A 19,229-nucleotide genomic window follows, 5' to 3' on the forward strand; every position below is an offset into this window, starting at 1 on the left:
GGCAATGAGGGGAAAGGTAGAAGAAAGGGGTAAAAACTGAAAGTCAATGTGGACAATTATTCCCTCGTAGGACTATCAATATAGGTGGGTGTATGTGTTAAGTGATTATTGAAGACAACAAAAGGAATTAACCTATAAATTAAAATAAGTTAAAATATTTGCCAAAAGAAAATGGCGCAGAGTTTCAAAGTAAAGCAGCAGCAACGGAAAAACTTCTACTGCGAGATCTAGAATGCTTAAATTTTGGAACCTGTAAAAGGCATAGGCCAACTGATCTAATTTTAAGAGAAGGATTGTGCTACTCAAAATCCTTTTTTCTAGAGGTGAGTTGAGTTTGAAGCAATTTAAAGACAATGCAAAGTTCCTTGAACTTGATCCCCTCACTTACAGGCAACCAGTGTAGGGAAGCCAAGGCTACAGCCATGTGATCACTTCAAGCGAGGTTTACTACTAGCATAGCAGCTACATTTCAACTTCCTAGATGGGCACAGAAAGACTTTTGCAATAGGACACTCATGAGGATATTTACAATCAATACCTACAAGGTAATGGTAAAAAAGGGAAAACAGTTATTTAGAGTATGGTTGTGCAAAAACGAGCATTGCTAACTGTTATAAGTGGAATATTGAGCCCGGGAAAATTTGTATGGAGGCCCATTGAAAAAGTGTAATTTTGCAGTGGCTGCTTTTGCCACATAAATATGAAATATCCAGCACATAACACATCACCTGTTGCATACTTTGAAGATTTCGACAAAAATAGTTGTTTCTAAATCAAATAGGGTAAATGTTATTAGGTCGCTGCACACTGGGAGCAATGCTGATACTACATAAGAGTTTCCTGGTTATGTCTCAGCTGCTGATTGCTTCTTTCAGGCCTTTATAGAGGTTATACATTTGCCCAGAGATGTAAATATCCACAACTGAAGAAGTTAGGAAAGCATCTTTGTATGCAGTAGGAAAGAAAAACTTACATCACTTAAATTTAATTGAAAAAGGATGGAAAGAATGATTCCTTCCTTTTCATAAAAATGTTTTAACTACGGACACAAATTCATGCTTATGTCAAACATGTTTTAAGCAGCAGTTTTGTCAAGAGGGCACTCAGAATCTAGAAGAAGCATGAAATATATTTCCTTCAATGATGGAATACCATGGGGAGAAACTTGTGGCCTAACGGCTAGAGCGGTCATCTTCGAAGCGGGGAAACCGGGTTTGAGTCTTTGCAAGAACGCTCAACATCTTGTGATTCTGGGCAAATCATTTAATCTCCCCGTGCCTAACACAATGAATGTGTCCATCTGTAATGCAACTGGTGCTCATGTAACGCGCTCTGATACCTTCGGGTTGAGTTTGCTCTATATTAAACCCCCCCTTCCCCCAAAAAACTTCCTAAGTTAGGACTGAGATGGCAACCAAAAGAATTTACTTATTTAGGTTTGTGATTTCACAAGGTAGGGACAATGGTAAAATCCTAATATAGGCAGCTTTGTCTCTGTTGCTGATGGACCAGTTATCCTCGATTAAAATGACTGTATACATTGTTGCCTGTACTTGTTCCAAGGAGTGATTTGTTAAAATACTGGGTCACTGGTTGAGGAGGTCAACTATATGTTGATTGGCTTGGTAAGGGCAGGTTCTCGTTCTGAAATTAAATTAGGTCTTTGGAAGTTGCCTCAGGATCAGAGAGGCTTGGACAAATGCTGAATATTATTATCCTGCAATTCTTGAGCATTTAGCTCGGTAACTCCCTCAAAAGGGAAAGCCTAATTTTGTTACTCTTACATGTCTAGATTAAGACAATGCTACCTACTTGCTCAAATTGATGTCCTCGGTCTAGGAATGAGTGATAAGTAGAGTGAAAACAGCACCCCTTTTTCAGCTGTGGCTGCACTAAAGCTTCTGCCACATTTACATAGGTCATGGCAGGAGACCTGTGTGTGTATTCACAGAGGATGGCAAATGACGGGGCGCTTCGTCCAACGGAGAAACTTTTTTGACATCTGATGATGCTAAACATCAGTATCAGTTGTAGCCGGGGCAATTCCTAGTTTATGTGCCACTGCTGAAGGCTGCTCAAATTACATGGGAGGCCTTGACAATCCTGGTCAATAGTAGCCTGCCCTCTCTGTGCTTCAGAAAGCCAAATGTGTGGGCTGTCCACTACTGGGACTAGCAACATGTAACAAAACTGAATGGAAGAGGATGGTATCCTATAAGCAGTGTCTGGCATTAATGCTGGATTCTCATATACCAAGCTTAAGCTTGTACAAACACACACACACATGCAGATATGTACAGCTTTGGTTGGTTCAGTTGTCATTCACATTTTATTTCCACCTACTGCAGCATTAAGCAAGGGCTAATGGGTCAGCCTACTTCAGCCGTTGGTTTTCTTCACTGTAAATGATGCCGCTTAGCGTGTGTACATCCGTCTAAAGAATAGTCCATTTCAGTGCCAAGGTTGGTAGACCAATCTCTGCTTTCATTTAATGTTTTTTCCTTATTTTTCAATTTGCCACTTATAACTTTTTTTTGCAATCACATACACACCACGTTTAGAGGGCAGCATTTATTTTTTTCAAAAGTTTTAACACCTATTGCCTACATCGGAAATTTACCAATGCCAGACCGAATGGCTTTGCAAGAGTTTCTTTTCGCATTGGGATCTGCATTGTATCAATGCTTGTTAAAATATCAGTATAACTCCTAACTTGTTTCTTGTCCTTGATATAAAATTGTACATGAAGGATCTGGTGACGAAACAAACTTCATTTCTACCAGACCTCATCCATGAAGATCAATCTGGCTTCATCCAAAACAGGTCAAATTCGACAATATTAGGATGGCTCACTTTGTTGAAAAAGAAAATATGATTCCATTGGTATTATTTGCATTGGATGTTGAAAAAAGTTTTTGTCAAGGTATGTTAGACTTTTTTTTTTTAGTAGGGTGATTATGTAGTTCTGTAAAGGACTGAAGAAGGTCTGTTCAGTTTCCTCTTTACTGCTGGAGGAAAGATTGACTGCTCCTAGTAGCCAGGGTGTCACCATGTACAGAATAACACACATGAATGTGTCAGAAGGTCTCATGAGGAGCAAGGAACAGCCTCCTTCGTAATCTGATAATGCTTGATTGAACATGGAGATTTATGTTTTATGTTGCAGAAGGTAAGCAAGGTACAAAACTTCCCCGGCCAAAAAATAGAGAACAAATGGGGGAAGAATGTGACAGAAATACGGAAAGCAATGCTCTGTGATGCATCATCTTCTTGTGATCACCTTTTTTATATGATTAAACAAGAACTGACATCACAGGAAAGGCTTGCACTTCATCTTGGATTGGGAAACTCCAATAGTGTTGTCTGGTCATAAGCTAGACCCCAACTCTTTCCTCAGAATAATGGCATTAGCTAAACATGTGAGGAAGACCAAGTTTGACCTTCTCTGCCCAATGCTGGATTTTGCAGCTATATTGCCACCAGCATCATCTAATGTCTCCGACTCATTGCTAAACACCCCTCTGGGTAACTGCTGTCACAGAACCATCATTAAAGCCCAGCCCACATTGACGTCCAGCAACAAGCTGTCTGAGAGCGTGGTTCACACACAATCTTCCTCTGACCTTGGCCAATCTTAGATAAGCCCCGAGCACAGATGTGACAAGTTCAGAATGGGAGATTCATGGATATAAATGGCGATGGAACACCCTAGCCACCCTAAATGGTGAGAATTTATGCTAATGGCAATGCTCTGACAAAGGCAAAATTCAAAGGGGGATGTGATAGGGTTGTCCAATATCACCAAAGCTTGTTTAAAATAGTGAGACGATCACAGGACAGGGGATAAAATTCAGGGAAGAATAAAACACAAAGTTACACTATTTGCAGATGATATGCTTATGCCCTTGATAAGACCCAGATTTTTCGATCCCACCTTTGCTTGATATGCTGGAAAAACTTGGAAGGCCTCAGGCTATAAAGTAAACCTCCCTGGATCCTGCTGATACAGCTAAACTGCTAAAATCAAAGATACTATCTCCTTTAAACTTAAAGATTACTCCCTGAAATACCTATCAGTGCACTAAAGGACTCAAATCACTGAACTGTTTAGAGCTAACATTGTACCGCTGATCGTTGAAATTAAACAAGAGCTACGTAGATGGAGTAAACTATATATCGCTTGGGTTGGGTCAGATGCAGCCAGCAAAACGACAGTGGTTCACCGGTTGCGTTAACAATTCCTGGGCCCCCAGATAAGGATCAAGAATACTATCATCTGAGCCTCTCTGTTAAACTTTCTGTAACAGAAGAAGCATCCAAGAATATCTAAGAAATTCCTGGAAGTTCTTAAACACAGGTTGGGGCTGGGATTCCCAAATATTAAGAACTACCTTATGGTCTGTCAATTTATAATCCTGGGAAATGGTTGTTTTGTAAATTCTAGCTGTCACTGGGTACATATGGACTGAGCGGTGGTGAGAAGGGCCCTCCGGGACATACATCCGTTTTACAAGTGCAGCCTTGAATATTTGTGATTCCACAGCTTTAAACAGAAAGTTTGCCAACAAAGGTACGAGGTATAGTAATTCGAAATACGGAAAATGCAGGACACTGACAGATAAGGGCCAAATTAGGACGTTTAAGAACTGTAAAAGAGCATATAGGCAAGCCGAAACTGAGGGGTTCAGGTAATAACAAAATACAGCACTGGGCAACACCCATGCTCTGTAGAGAGGTAGCAACACAGCAGATGACAAAACAGAGGAAATAATGGTCTCTATATAATTCCAGCTCCCAGAAATAAGACATGAACAGTATATTTACGCCAATATCATCTGTTGCACACACTCGTTCACAGATGTTAGAATCCCTGGCAGTGGGAGACAGGTATTATTAACTGCCTGCAGAGAGGTTGCTGCTTGTAGGGTGGCAGTGTCACCGATAAGGAAATTCCCTCATATAAAATGGCCGTTATGTCATGAAGTTGACGCAGCAGCCTTCCTAGAAAATGTGATGCTTTAACTAGTCACTTATGGAAAATGTATATAATAAATTCGAAACGTCTATGAAATGCCACTGTCTGATAACAAAAAGTGAGACACCTCTTCAAGTCAATGCCTGAATGGAAGAAGTCTAACATAAAAAAATCAATGACTCAATGGAGCTGACCCAGATCTCCTTGCTGTATATTGTATGTTGGGTGGTAATGAGCTCCGGCAGACAGGGGGGGGGGGGGGTGTGTGGCTAGGCGCCGATGTGGGGGAAGCAGACTCTAGGGCTCCGTCCGTAGCTTCCCCCCGCCTGCAACGATCCTGATAAAATAGGGGGGCCCTGATCCCCGCAACTGGTGGCGGAACTACTGGTGTCGATGCAGAGTGACCACGGAGGGGTGAAGGCACCTTGACGGCAGAGAAAACGCCGAGCACGGAGCAAACAAGATGGCGGCCGAGCACTGATGCGACTGCCTTCGCCGTGTGCTCCTGAAGAAACCGGGTGCCCACAGTGAGTATAGTCTGGCTGCCAGTCTGGCGGCTAGGGCGACAGCTGACTGGGGACTGGGGACTGGGGAGAGCAAAGTACCGCCATATGCGGAGTACAAGTCGCGCTCCTCGGAACGTGGTGGTGTGTCATCCCCGCAAAATGGCGGACGCGAGTGGAGATAGGGCCCTGACGGCTGAAGCACTCGAAGACTGTTTGTGGGAGCACAGCGCGGAGGTGGCGGCTGCCGATACCCCCTGCTCCCGACTGTTTGCTTGCTGTGGGCTGGGGCACAAGTCTTGAGGACCATGCTGCGAGATTGAGGAGGTGGAAGGAGGAGCTGCGGTCGACCTGTTTGGCTTAGGTCTCTGCCTGGGGGCATAGCATGACGGAGGGCGGCTGGCGACGAAAGGGTGAGAGCGTACAGAACCTGCTTGCGGCCTACACAGGTGGCGCACGGAAGACATCCTTATAGCAGAGAGCTGCCGCTTCACTTGGCATTTCCCCTGCCCTACCCCGAAGAGATGATAATACCTGAGCGGGGGTGGATTCCCGCGCTAGGGCCCGACACTGATGTCCAGGGTGCATGACAGGGAGCTCTGAAGGTAGATTTGCCACCGCCCCCGGAGACTCCTGTTGACCTGCACTGCTATTGACCATGGGGAGAGTGACCAGAAAGAAAGAGTTTGCTGCACTGCATGTGGAGGACAAGGGGCTGCTTACTGATGATGAGGATGATGAGGCAAAGAGGCGGTGGGGGTACACCCCGGAAGGCCCCACTCTGGTGGATATCATTCTTGGCGGGAAGCGCTGGAGTCCAAGATGGATTCCATAGGAGCAGATCTCAATCTGCTGAAGGACGACCATCGCAAGCTGAAGGAACGAGTGGAAATTAATGAAAAGACTATGGAGGAGGTCCCGGAGGCGATCACCATACTACAGCGCTCCCTGAAAACAGCCAAAGCCAAGGTCAAGGTGCTAGAGCTGCGAGCGGAAGACAGTGAAGGGCGCTCGCGCAGGAACAACCTGCATATTGTGGGGGCCCCGGAGCAGGAAGAAGGGGATGATGCGGTGCAGTATATGAAGAATTGGCTTAAATCATAGGTAGCCCCGGAGGGGCTCTCCTTCTTCTATGCTCTTGAGCGAGTTCACAGGGTCATGACTAGACCACCCAAACCTGGGGCCCCTCCTCGACTGATAGTGGGGAGGCTGCTTCACTATCGGGACTGGGATCATATCCTGCAACAAGCCCGTGAGAAACGAAACTTGCAGATTGAGAATGCTAGGGTGATGATTTTCCCGGACTTCACCAGGGAGGTGCAGCAACAGCGGGCTTCCTTTCTCCCTCTCAAGCGGAAATTGCGCCAGTTCTAGCTCCCATATGCTGTTCCCAGCACGTCTCCGGGTGGTCGACATCACAGAGACTCACTTCTTTACTGCTCCACAAGAAGCCTGGCACTGACTAGAGATGCGACAGACACGGGAGGGGGGTGCATCCCCACCGAGCAGAGCACGAAGAACATCGGGCACCCCACCGCGATCTCCGATGGGTCCACCGCAGACATGTCTCCAACTCGAGAGGCACAGGGCTGTGCAGGCTGTTGCGGAGATTAAAGCAAAAACCAAAGGAAATGATGGACGGAGTGTTGAACATTGCAAGCACTCACCCCCAGTCAACTGATCTGGGTTTAATCCATCACCGTTCTTTAGCCCACTCTGCCACCCTAGTTCAGACATGGCCATATGCAAATCAGTCTGACCCTGTGCCTCATGGGAACAGTCCAGCCCGAACTGCCAAGCCATGTCTTCCCTGGACCGGAAACAAGCTTCCTAGGACCGGTTTCTGGCATTTCAGCCGTCTTCAGCCAGGCTTGCTTGAATCCAGTGGCAAAGTGAGCAAGGGACTCACGTCTGAGCATACCCTGCCAATTTATGGCGAACAAAGCAAAAACCAAAGGAAATGATGGACGGAGTGTTGAACATTGCAAGCACTCACCCCCAGTCAACTGATCTGGGTTTAATCCATCACCGTTTTTTAGCCCACTCTGCCACCCCAGTTCAGACATGGCCATATGCAAATCAGTCTGACCCTGTGCCTCATGGGAACAGTCCAGCCCGAACTGCCAAGCCATGTCTTCCCTGGACCGGAAACAAGCTTCCTAGGACCGGTTTCTGGCATTTCAGCCGTCTTCAGCCAGGCTTGCTTGAATCCAGTGGCAAAGTGAGCAAGGGACTCACGTCTGAGCATACCCTGCCAACTTATGGCGAACAAAGCAAAAACCAAAGGAAATGATGGGCGGAGTGTTGAACATTGCAAGCACTCACCCCCAGTCAACTGATCTGGGTTTAATCCATCACCGTTCTTTAGCCCACTCTGCCACCCCAGTTCAGACATGGCCATATGCAAATCAGTCTGACCCTGTGCCTCATGGGAACAGTCCAGCCCGAACTGCCAAGCCATGTCTTCCCTGGAAAGGAAACAAGCTTCCTAGGACCGGTTTCTGGCATTTCAGCCGTCTTCAGCCAGGCTTGCTTGAATCCAGTGGCAAAGTGAGCAAGGGGCTCACGTCTGAGCATACCCTGCCAACTTATGGCGAACAAAGCAAAAACCAAAGGAAATGATGGACGGAGTGTTGAACATTGCAAGCACTCACCCCCAGTCAACTGATCTGTTGCGGAGATAGCCAGGGGGGGGGGGACTAGCCCAAACTCGACGGCTAGCAACCATGGCATGAACAGGTCTGAAAGCTCCCATCCCAGTAGCACGAACAGAGACTCTGAAATTGAATTGCCGGATGTCACACCCCAAACAGCGGATGGGATTGTCTGATGGACTCATGCTGAGCTGCAAGAGGAATGGTCCCGGTGCTGATAAGGACTGAATGTTGGAGAGGCCGCTGTATGGTGACACCGGAATATTGACACCAGAGCAACGGCTGGGGTCACCCTAGTTATTGCAGGGAGGGGGTTTAGCCAGGGGGTTCTGGGTCCCACAGGGCCAGCCTCCGTCTTTCCACTTTTTGTGATTTATAGTTCATTACACTAGTTTGGATGGGAACTGGTTGGTTGGTACCTGTCCTGGGTAGGGGAAGTTGGGGGGGTTTGAATGTTGAGGGGGATTTGTTTGGGGCCAGGCATGTCGCTATGGGGAGGATTGCTGGAGGACTGACACAGTTTGAACAATGGGATCCCCGAAGGCGTTAAATGCATCTCCTGGAATGTCCGGGGGATGCACACGATGACACGTCACCATAAAATACACAGGTACCTAGTGCAAAGAGGGGTACAGATTGCCATGTTGCAGGAAACTCATTTGACGAGGAAGGAAGAGGTCGCACTGCAGAAAAGATGGCAGGGGCAGATATTGTACACTAGGTACTCGGCCTATGCCAGAGGCACACTGAGCACCAACCAGCTGGTAGACACGGATGGCAGATATGTGGTGGTTTTGGGGTGGTTGGACGGAAGGGATATAGTTCTAGGGAGTATCTATGCCCCCAACGTGGACCAGTCTACATTCTTTGCGCACTTTTCAGGGGCGCTGGCGACTATGCTGACAGGGTCGGTACTGCTGGGGAGGGGCTTTAACAGCATTACTGATGTTGACCTGGACCGATCTCACCCACCACTCCCAGATGCACCCATACATAGGCTTGCAGCGATCAGACGTGACTGGCAACGACGCTGGGGACTGACGGATACCTGGAGGGCCAATCACCCGGACGAAAGTAATTACTCCTATTATTCTGCACTACATGAACTGCACGTTAGGTTGGACTCGATACTATGTTGCCCAGACATGCATGGTGGGGGTCACACTTAGTAAATATCTGACCAGAATGGTTTCTGATCATAACCTGTTGTTGAGGTCCTTGGCCTGGCTGCGGACCCGGCCTACTATACCTAGTTGGCACCTGCGCCCGGAGGCCTTGGAAGAACCAGTGTTTCGGGCCACAATAGGCTCCACTATTGATGCCGGAAGAGCGACCGACAAGTCCACTTCTTGAATGGGACGCTTTTAAAGTTGTCATTAGGGGTCGCTGCATTGGGGAAGTAGTTGGGGTACGGAGGGTCCTGCTGAGGGAAGTGCAAACAGCAGAGGGCAGGTTCCGGGAACTGGAGAAAGAGAGACCGGAGCGAGTAGATAGGCAACCTGACCTTCTTGCAGCCTGGGAGGGCCTGGCCACGCAGGTGGAGAAGCTGCGCTGCTCTGACTATAAGGCATACATCTCCCGAGCCCATGCGGAATGTGACAAGTCTGGGGCATTGTTGGCCTGGTTGGCCGATTCCGCACGTAGGGGCGGGACGATTTTGGCAATTGAGGGGACAGGGGGCAGAGGTATTCTACACTCAACAAGAAATCAATGCTCAGTTTTTGCAGTATTATGCTTCCCTCTAACAGAGTAGACTTGGCCCAGGGGCTGAGGACGCGGCAGGTTTCCTAGCGGGAGTGGAGCTTCCTACGGTTGATGTTGAGGTGGCGGAGGAACTAGGCAGGGACGTGGAGATTGCAGAAGTTCGTAGCGCCATCAAGCATATAGCTAGGAATAAGACACTGGGGACGGATGGGCTCCCGGTGGAGTTTTACACTGCCTACACTGAGGTATTGGCTCCACGACTGGTAGCATTGTACAATAAAGCAAAGCAGGAAGGTTGCCTGCCTGCCTCAATGAGGGAAGCGATAATTGTCCCACTATTAAAGCATGGCAAATCACCTGAGGACAGGACTGCGTATCGGCCCCTAGCAATGCTTACCTTAGACTATAAAATATTACGCCGGATATTGGCAAGTCGACTATTAGCCCACATGCCGACACTTTTCCATGAAGATCAGGCAGGTTTTATCCCATCACAGAACACGGCGAGGAATGTCTGCAGACTGATGCGTGTGCTGGAAGCAGACACCTATATCAAGGAGGAGGCATGCATTTTTACGGTCGATATTGAGAAGGCTTTTGACAGCCTAGAATGGCCATATCTCTTCGGGGTCCTGAGGGCTTTTGGCCTGGGGAACCGCTTCGCAGAGTGGACGGCGCTCCTCTACAAACATTCCACTGCCAGGGTCCGGACTGGGGGGTTGATATCAGAGGCTTGTATGGTGGGCAGAGGGACGAGGCAAGGTTGCCCGATCTCGCACTTACTGTTTACACTGGCGATGGAACCCATTGCTGCATATGCTAGGTCAGGCCGTTATTATCAGGGGCTAATGGTGGAGGGACAACTGCAGCACATTGCATTATATGCGGATGACCTGCTATTGTTTCTCGCTGATTCGGGGGTGGCTTTGCGGGGTGCTAAGGAGCTGCTGGCTGCCCTGGGAAGAGTTGCAGGACTTAGGGTGAATTGGATCAAGTCATGTCTTTTCTCTATGCGGCCTGGTAGAGATGGATATGCGGAGGCGGAAGGTGTTCCTTGGGAAACCAGGTGCCAGCCTTACCAGGGCACTCGGGTATATCATGACCCTACAGATCTACTGGAGAGAAACGTCAGGCGCACAGTGCGTAACGCGAAGGGCAACTTTGAATTTTGGGGGACCATCCCCTTATCTGTGGCGGGCAGGGTGGCGCTGGTGAAAATGGTCACTTTACCCAGGCTTCTCTATTTCTTCGGGACGTTGCCACTATGGGTCCCACCCAGGATCTTTAAGCACCTCAATACACTGCTCACGGGTTTCCTTTGGGGTACGGGGAGGCGGAGAGTGGCTCTCGCCACTATGATGAGACCTCGGCGGAGGGAGGTTTCGCTGTACCAGATTTTGAGGCCTCCTATCATGCAGCGCAACTGCAGTAGTACACGAAATGGATGGCGGGACGGTTAAAAACACGGAGGACCATGATGGCCCGTATCCGAGCCTGGCCCTCCTTTCTAGAGTGCTGCGACGCCTCCCTCTGAGGGTGGAGGAGATCCACTCAGATTTACAAACGGTACGCCAATGTTGGAACAGGCTAGCTAGACGATCGAGGACGCGGACCCCGTATGTGCCTCAGATCCTGTTGGTTATTTGTGAACTACTCCCACATGGAGCGGATTACGACTGTGGACAGAGGTTGGGATCTCCACTATAGGAGATTTTTTTAAGACAATAACCTGCTTCCTTTTAATGATCTCCGGGAGAGATATGACCTCCCCAGAGGTGATTTCCTCCTACACACCGCACTGATGGCAGCTATCAGGAGGCATTGGTGAGGGGGGATGGTGGAGCCCCAAAGCTGCTTGGCCTGCCAATAAGTGGTGACGGCAGCGGGAACTATCAAGGCAGTTGCCTGCCTTTACAAGCGCATCACACAGGGAATGCGCCGACCCCTCACAGAATTGCGTCTCAAATGGGAGGAAGATCTGGGAGAGGCAATCGATGAAAAACCATTGGAGGAAATCGTAGAGAGGGCCTGGAAGAGCTCCAGTAAAGCACGATTCCAGCTGATTGACTTCTATGTTCTGTACAGGGCGTACCTTTGTGTGTGCCCTAGATGCAATCTGGAGGGCGCGGGGTTCCTTCACATGTTTTGGGACTGTTCGTTTTTGAGAGAGTTTTGGAGGGATGTGACAACTAGCCTGACGACTGTGACGGAGAGGGACATAGCATTGACGCCAGGTTGTTGTTTGCTGCACTGTTTTACACACAATGCTAGGACTAAAGTTACTAGTAAGTTCATACATCTGCGGTTGGTGTTGGCTAAGATGGAACTTACTAGTAATTGGAAAACAAAAAACGGCCCAAATGTGACACGATGGACCAGGGAACTCGAGAAGTGGGCGGATTGTGAGGGGACCTTCCGACTGCAGATGGCCAACCACACTGGTAATGAGAAAACACTAGAGATGGCATGGGTGGCACTGGTGGACCTGTTAAAACACCCGACTGATGACGCTGATGATGTTCCGGGGGAGGGGGACCCTGTAACAAGAGAATGACCTGGGGCTGCCCTGTGGCCTGGTTCGCAGTCCAGAACCGGACAGACAGGTTGACTATCCCATCCACTTGCATCAGTAAGCAGAAATAAGGGAAACAGCGCTCCTATTATATGATTGAACTGACCAATGACTGACCATGGATGATTGACTGCATTAGCGACATGCCTGGTGGGTGGGGTGGGAGGGGGTTGCGGAAGGAGTTGGGGGGAAGTTGGGAGGGTGGGAGGGGGGTTACTGATAATCATTCCTGCAGGGACGACCAGTGGGATCTTGAACACATGGAATGCCCTAGCAAGCTCCACAGGACGTTGAATAGTGGGTGAGCATTAGATTAAGATGTGTGTTCTTATGCTCCCCCGACAGATGGGCTGAAATTTGCATTTGATGGACCATTTTGCACTTTTATATCACATTATGTTGAAACTTGAGCTGTATAGCTTCTCTTTTGCAACGCCCTGAGGGCGGTTCTCAATGTTCTATTACAAATCAATAAAATGTGTTTACACAAAAAGATGAGCTCTGGCAGACAGCAAAAGATGTCTGCAGATTCACCTAAAAATGTCTGTTCAATAGCTCTAGATCATGGGTACACGCAAACATTTGCCCAGGGGCCACATAGTATTGTCAGTGGTGTGACCGAGGTTCACACTGATGCCAGCAGGGTGGCAGTAGGGGGTCTGTGTGGGTTAGTTACTGTGTAAGATGGTCGTAGGGGAAGCAAAGCATGTACATCTAGTAGCTGAACTGCACAATGTGAAACCAGAAAAACTAGGATCAATCTCAACTTTCCCCTTGACCAAACTGTGTGATCCTAGGTAATTCTTTTTTCACTTTGCTTCCTTTTTCTTTATGATGGCATAAAGAAGGAGCCTGAAATACATGAGTTCAGAGCGCTGTACAAAATCTTCTCCTGTATTTGATTATGATGTTGTCCACTTATATTAGAAACCTAGACTACCCAGAGGGTGCACATGACAACTGACTTGCTTCTTAGTTCACTATTGGCATTGTCAGAGTGAGGTGGGAAAGCATGAATGTTTCTAAATTCATGATTGAAAACTATCACTTAAAAAGTATCCTCTCAATGCAGTGGTATGGTAAAACTCTTCTGCATGTTAATGAAATATACTTTCTTGAATTTTGACAAAACATAATCCTATTTTTACACATTTGTTGCAAGAAGTCTAGATAATAACTATACTGATAGAAGAGATTAGCGTTCCAGGTTCTAGCCCAGGGACATTTGCTGATGAAATTATGTCATGAATAACCATATTTTCGGTGGTGCATAGAAAGTGTTGCCTCTTATGGATTCCTTATTGTAAGGTGCTATGATGATCTGTGAAACTAGCAAGGTTGCAAAGTGTCCTTTTTAGGTCTAGCCTAGGCAGCGTATGTGCTGTCTCTTCGTGACATGCTGTATCTACTCTATGGGCTTACGTCCCACCCATCGTTGTTGAATGGTTTGTTTCTGTGTAGTTAAAAAAGCGTGAGTGCATGTGGCTAATGTCAGTTTGTTGTCGCTCCTTTTGGTGTTTTATTTACACCTACGGAGCACTGACCCATTACTGGTCTTCTTGCACTTTTGCCTATTTAAGTTGGTGTGCGGACTTTATTAGTGGCTTTCTGACCAGACGCTGATGGTCGGAATGTTCGCTTTGAGCTTCTGTGCGTATGTTGGGCTACAAAGGCTTTCATTTGCTAACTTCCGTGTGCATATTTTGCTGCGTTTAATTATAACATTTCAACTTTTACATTGGTTTCAAACACAACCAGTCGCTGTGATCTTTTTACATTGGATTCACACTTATGATTCTACATGACCAGTCCCCCTCCCACTTGTTAAGCAAGGAGGCGGATTCGGGCGGCGGCGCGCCTTTCATATTTTCTGTACAGTTGTGCTTGATTACTTGAGCCGCGTCTACATTCTGCACAGCGACGCTTGATTTCTTTGAGCCGCGCCCACAGAGGAGGGAAACTGCTGACACATCAGAGGAGACAATATGGCCGGCGTGTGCTGGTGCTGCGGGCAGATGCACAGGACTTAGTTCACTGTTTGGGGCGAGGAGAGCCTGTGTTGCCAGGCTGGAGGGGAAGCAGTCAGAAGGGCGACCGGTGACATAATTGCCATAATTGCTAGAGCGGGGCATGGGCTACCCACTTCCTACAGTGTACTGACCCGATGCCACCTTCCCCCTGGCCTGGTCCTACTGCCATCTTCGAATGGGAAAGTCACTATCATTTGGTAACAAAAAACGCCCCCTGTCTATGTCCATGTCTCCATTTCGTGTTCGGCTACTTCAGACACATAGGACAGAGTTGAACACAGGCTTTGCGGCTGCCGGTTCTGGTCAGTATCTGACTCGTCTTTCAGCCTCTGATCCATCCCACCCAGGGTGTAGTTCCTCTTGAAGAGCTTCAGTAGTGCTCTGAGTCCGAAGCAGTTTTGGGGCTCTTCTAACCGAATCTGCTGCAGCCTTGGGGCTCTTCTAACCCCAGTAGCACCAGGGTCTACCTGCCCCCCTACAGTCTCAGTGCCCCCTAACCTCTGCCCTTTGCCTTCCCTTCCCTGCAGCCTGTCAGTCCTGCGCTCTCCCAGCCCTTCATGCACCCAGCTAGCCTTTAAAACCCCTTTCCAGACTCATTTCTCCTCTCACCCTTCTGCTGTCCTTGTCTGCTGAGCCCCCTCCAACCCTTGGACCCCCTGGGCCCTCAGGGACTTAGCAGTGTGAAGTACGTTACACAGCATTTTGTTGCCATCTCTCCTGTCAATCTTAAGTAACAGGGTTCTAGTGCTCTCTCCCTTTTGACCAGTTTCCGGTTGCTGCCTTCTAAAATATTAATTTCAGCAGGAGCCTCAGAGCTGCCAAGAGGTTTCATGGCATACATGAAACCTTCAATTACTTTTCACGTTTAAATAATCAACAGTACGTTTTATTCTAACGTTTAGTTTATACACCTACAGTGAGTCCCCTTTATAGGTTTAGGCCTACAAGTTCCAGCATGCAGTGTTGGGTTGGATAAAGAGCTGATATAGAGTGAAGCTGTCCTGTATGATATAGGACTCAGTAGGTATGGAGGAACTGAATGAATGCACAGGTTGTTGGTGCATTTCGCAACAGGTGTGCCGAAGTGCAAGACTAAGCAACATCGGAAATGGCACACTCAAGGCTTTGTGTGGATTGAAAATGGAAATGTGCGTAGCACAGAAGCTGGAGAGCATGGCTTGGTTATTATTTTGGAAATGTTTTACGGATACGGGAGATGAATGTGCACGATTCTGTCACAACTGTTCAGTGTCAAAGTAAGAAGATCCGGGGCTAGGCACTTGAATAGTGGGTGTTACAGGGGCCATCCGGTGTAGGAAAAAAGCAGGTCTCTTTACCCAGTCTTACAGTCTTACATTTATAACAGTCACCAAACATAAGCATTCTAAAATGTTGCTTTGTTTGATGATGTCAGCTGGGGGTTTGAATGATGTTGTGACGTCATTCACTCAGTGCTTCATTTGAGCTTGCGGTTTGCGGTGCACGGCACCAGCACTTATTTGTCAACATCGCCACTTATAGCACAAACTTGACCCAGAGGTATTGGAGCTCTTACCACGAGCACCAGTTGAGAACACATTCATATTTTGGAGGTACAGGGAGATTAAGTGATTTTCCCAGAATCACAGGACGTTGAGCCGACGCCAAGACTCAAACCTGGTTTCCCAGCTCTAAAGTCGGCAGCTCAGGCTGTTACGCCACATCCTCTCCCCACTTATAGGGTTTCATGGTTAATAGTTAGTTCTATTATAGGCGGCTCTTATAGGGGCAATGGGCTGGTGCAAACTGCCTTCTGACGAGAGCCCCAGCACTTATTTTTTCACAAATTAACCACTGCATTCACTGGATGGCCACTCAGTGTTAGTTTTGATGCCTAGAAGAATGATGAAACGTTGATCCATGCTACCAGAATTTGTAGTTGCAGGTGCACAGAAATACCTGCAACAAGCTTGGCATGTCAAGTTATTTAGGCAGTTACATTTCTGATTTAGCTCTGGCACTCCTGCCTTGTTATATTATTCTTGTATATGTTTTACCTTTGTTTCTCCGCAGTTCAGTTCCAGTACTGATTCAGGTACTGTTAGATCGAATGTCACCCCTACCTCTCTTCCGGTGCTGTTGGGTGCGTTTTCATACTTGCATCTGTGACAGTCCTGGCAGTGTTAGATCATGGTCCTGATCTTATCAGGTTCTGTTCCAGTTCTGGCTCAGTCCATCGTTACCTATGGCTACTGTACGATTTCTTTGCAGTTTGCTACTCTCCAGTTTTGTTCCTGTTCTATGGTTTTTCTGGTTCTGTTGTATTCCTCGCAGTCTTTAGCCCTGTTCCAGTTCTGTTATTCCAACCCATTGAGCTTTCGGTTCTGTCCATGCCTCCTAGTAAAGAAAAGCCACAGAAATTCTGTTGCGTGCAATACTTTTTATGCACTTCTATTTTAGCAGGGGTACTTTAATAATTCACTCAAACAGCCGGAATGGGATAGTATACCGTTGTACCTTCTATCCTAGACTTTTGGGGAAAACTGTGGGTTTTTTGGTAATGTGATTACACACTATGTATGTTGTGTTCGGTCAGTACAAGGATTAAGGTGGGGCCAGCCAAAATGAGGTTCGAGCCAAAGTGACTCATCTCCACAGTGTTCTGAAGTAGTATCCACAGCGGTATACATAGTAGCAATCCCCACAGTAGTGCGTGATTTCAGGTTATATGCTGGGCAGTTTGTAGCGAGCTAGGGCATTGGTCACGTTGTCCCACTCGACATTGCACCTGGCTCCAAAGGTTTCACTTTGTTGATTCCTTTACAACGCATGCATTTACAACGCACCCCATTATAACGCAAGTCGTTACAACAACGCGTTGTTACATCGCATGCCATTACAACACAAGTCGTTACAACGACTTGCTGTAGGGGGGGCGCTGGTGTTTAGAATAGTATAATTTACAATTCCAACTCCAGTGTGTGCAACAGTAGGGAAGGTGTTGTATTGAAAATCCAACACCTTCTGCCCCCTAGAGCAAGTCGTTGTAACGACTTGCGTTGTAATGGTATGCGATGTAACAACGTGTCGTTGCAATGAATCGCATTAAAATTGCATGCGTTGTAAACGTTGTTTACCGAACAGGATGTTCCCACACCTTTTCCCACATTCAGTAGCCCATCACGGCAAACTAAGTTAGTCTAAGCATGTACTTTCACAAGGTGCAATTCTTTTCTTGGCCAGTATTGTTCCCAATGTAGAACATTTTGTGCCTATGCGCCCCTTTTTTTGGTCTTGCCTAACAGCGAGCGCATGCGCTGTGGCTGTGAGGGGTATTGTATACAGTAAAGGGCTTGGAACCCACCCATTACTTACCATTTGATGGCTTTTCTTTTTTTTTTTAACACCCAAAGACACAGATCTGGAGCTAAGCTCCTACCTATTTGTTTTTTTTTGTCACCAAAAAAGAAAAGTTATTCACAAAGTTCCACGCCACACAATTCAACTCCACACCTTTCCAATCCACACCACATAATTTGACACCAAACCACATAACTCAATTCAACAACCCAATTTTACAACACACCACATACATCAAAACCACAGCACATAATTCCACATCATGACACAAAATTCAACAGCACACCACATAATTAAACTCCACTACATACCCCTCTACAACAAAAAATACCATTCCACACAATCCCACTCCTTAACACACAATCCCACTCCAAATAATTCCAGTACACTCAATACCACATAGTTACTATCCACATAATTCCACTGCACACCATGCCACATAATTCCACCACATAAATCCACTCCATACCACACAATTCAACATCACACAATACCACAACTAACAATTCCAATCCAACCCACATACATACACTCCATTACACAATGGTAACAGACACTGCCATTTACAACGCCAATAGTTCTAACTCAAACAAATGCAAGACCTATTGCATTTCCAATGCTTGTTTTTTTTTTTTTTTTTTAAACACGTTTTTATTGTTTTTGCAACAAAGACAAACAACAAAAATAGAATCAGGCCGCATTTACAGTACATTGGAAAATCACCGTGCACAGTCACAATTATTCCAAATAGGCCCAGATTGGATATCCGACAATCACCCATACCGCCCACCCCTCCCTCCTCCCCCACGGCCTCGCTAGCCATCCGAATCAGAGGAGTCCTCATCAGAAAGAGGTGGTGGATCACAAATGTTACCTCTATACTTGTTCCATGCTCCCCACACTCTGGCCCACTTACGAGGGCAACCCCGCCTGACAAAGACGGATCGCTCAGCAAACATAGCCCTGTCCATCTCGCCCTTCCATGTCGAGAGCAACGGTGTCTCCACCGCTCCCCATTTTTGGGCTATGTTACGTTTGGCCGTCATGTTCCCAAGCGTCACCCAGCCCTGCGCCTGACGGTTGAGATCTGTGGGCTCCCACACATTCAAGAGGCAGCGCCTGGGTTCCGGCAGCAATGACACCCCGCACACCTGTGACATCGTGCGCAGCACTATGCTTGTTTTTTTTAATTGCTTACATTGAAGGCATAGTGGTGATTTTCCTTGAGAGGCTTTGTAGCAGAATCGTATTTGGAAGCAGGTAAATATACAGTTTTAATTTACTAAATTAAAGGACATACCATTGCTTGTTGCACTGCGATAAAACAAGAAAGAACAAATACTGACAAAGCCAGGATATTTGGCTTTTACACAGTGGATGCACATGCAGCAACACAACACATGGGCCCAAATGCACGCATATGAACACATCTAAAAATGGATGGAGTTTCTG

The 19,229-nt window shown here is 47.1% G+C and overlaps 1 protein-coding gene across 1 annotated transcript in view; it reads right to left on the reverse strand.

The window, feature by feature from the left end:
- The window catches only part of CARS2 (cysteinyl-tRNA synthetase 2, mitochondrial), a 442,315-nt gene that overhangs the window by 163,315 nt on the left and 259,771 nt on the right, over positions 1-19,229 (reverse strand). The gene's annotated exons all lie outside the window — the stretch shown is intronic.

Source organism: Triturus cristatus, chromosome 8 (genome assembly GCF_964204655.1).
Source record: "Triturus cristatus chromosome 8, aTriCri1.1, whole genome shotgun sequence".
NCBI classification, from domain to species: domain Eukaryota; kingdom Metazoa; phylum Chordata; class Amphibia; order Caudata; family Salamandridae; genus Triturus; species Triturus cristatus.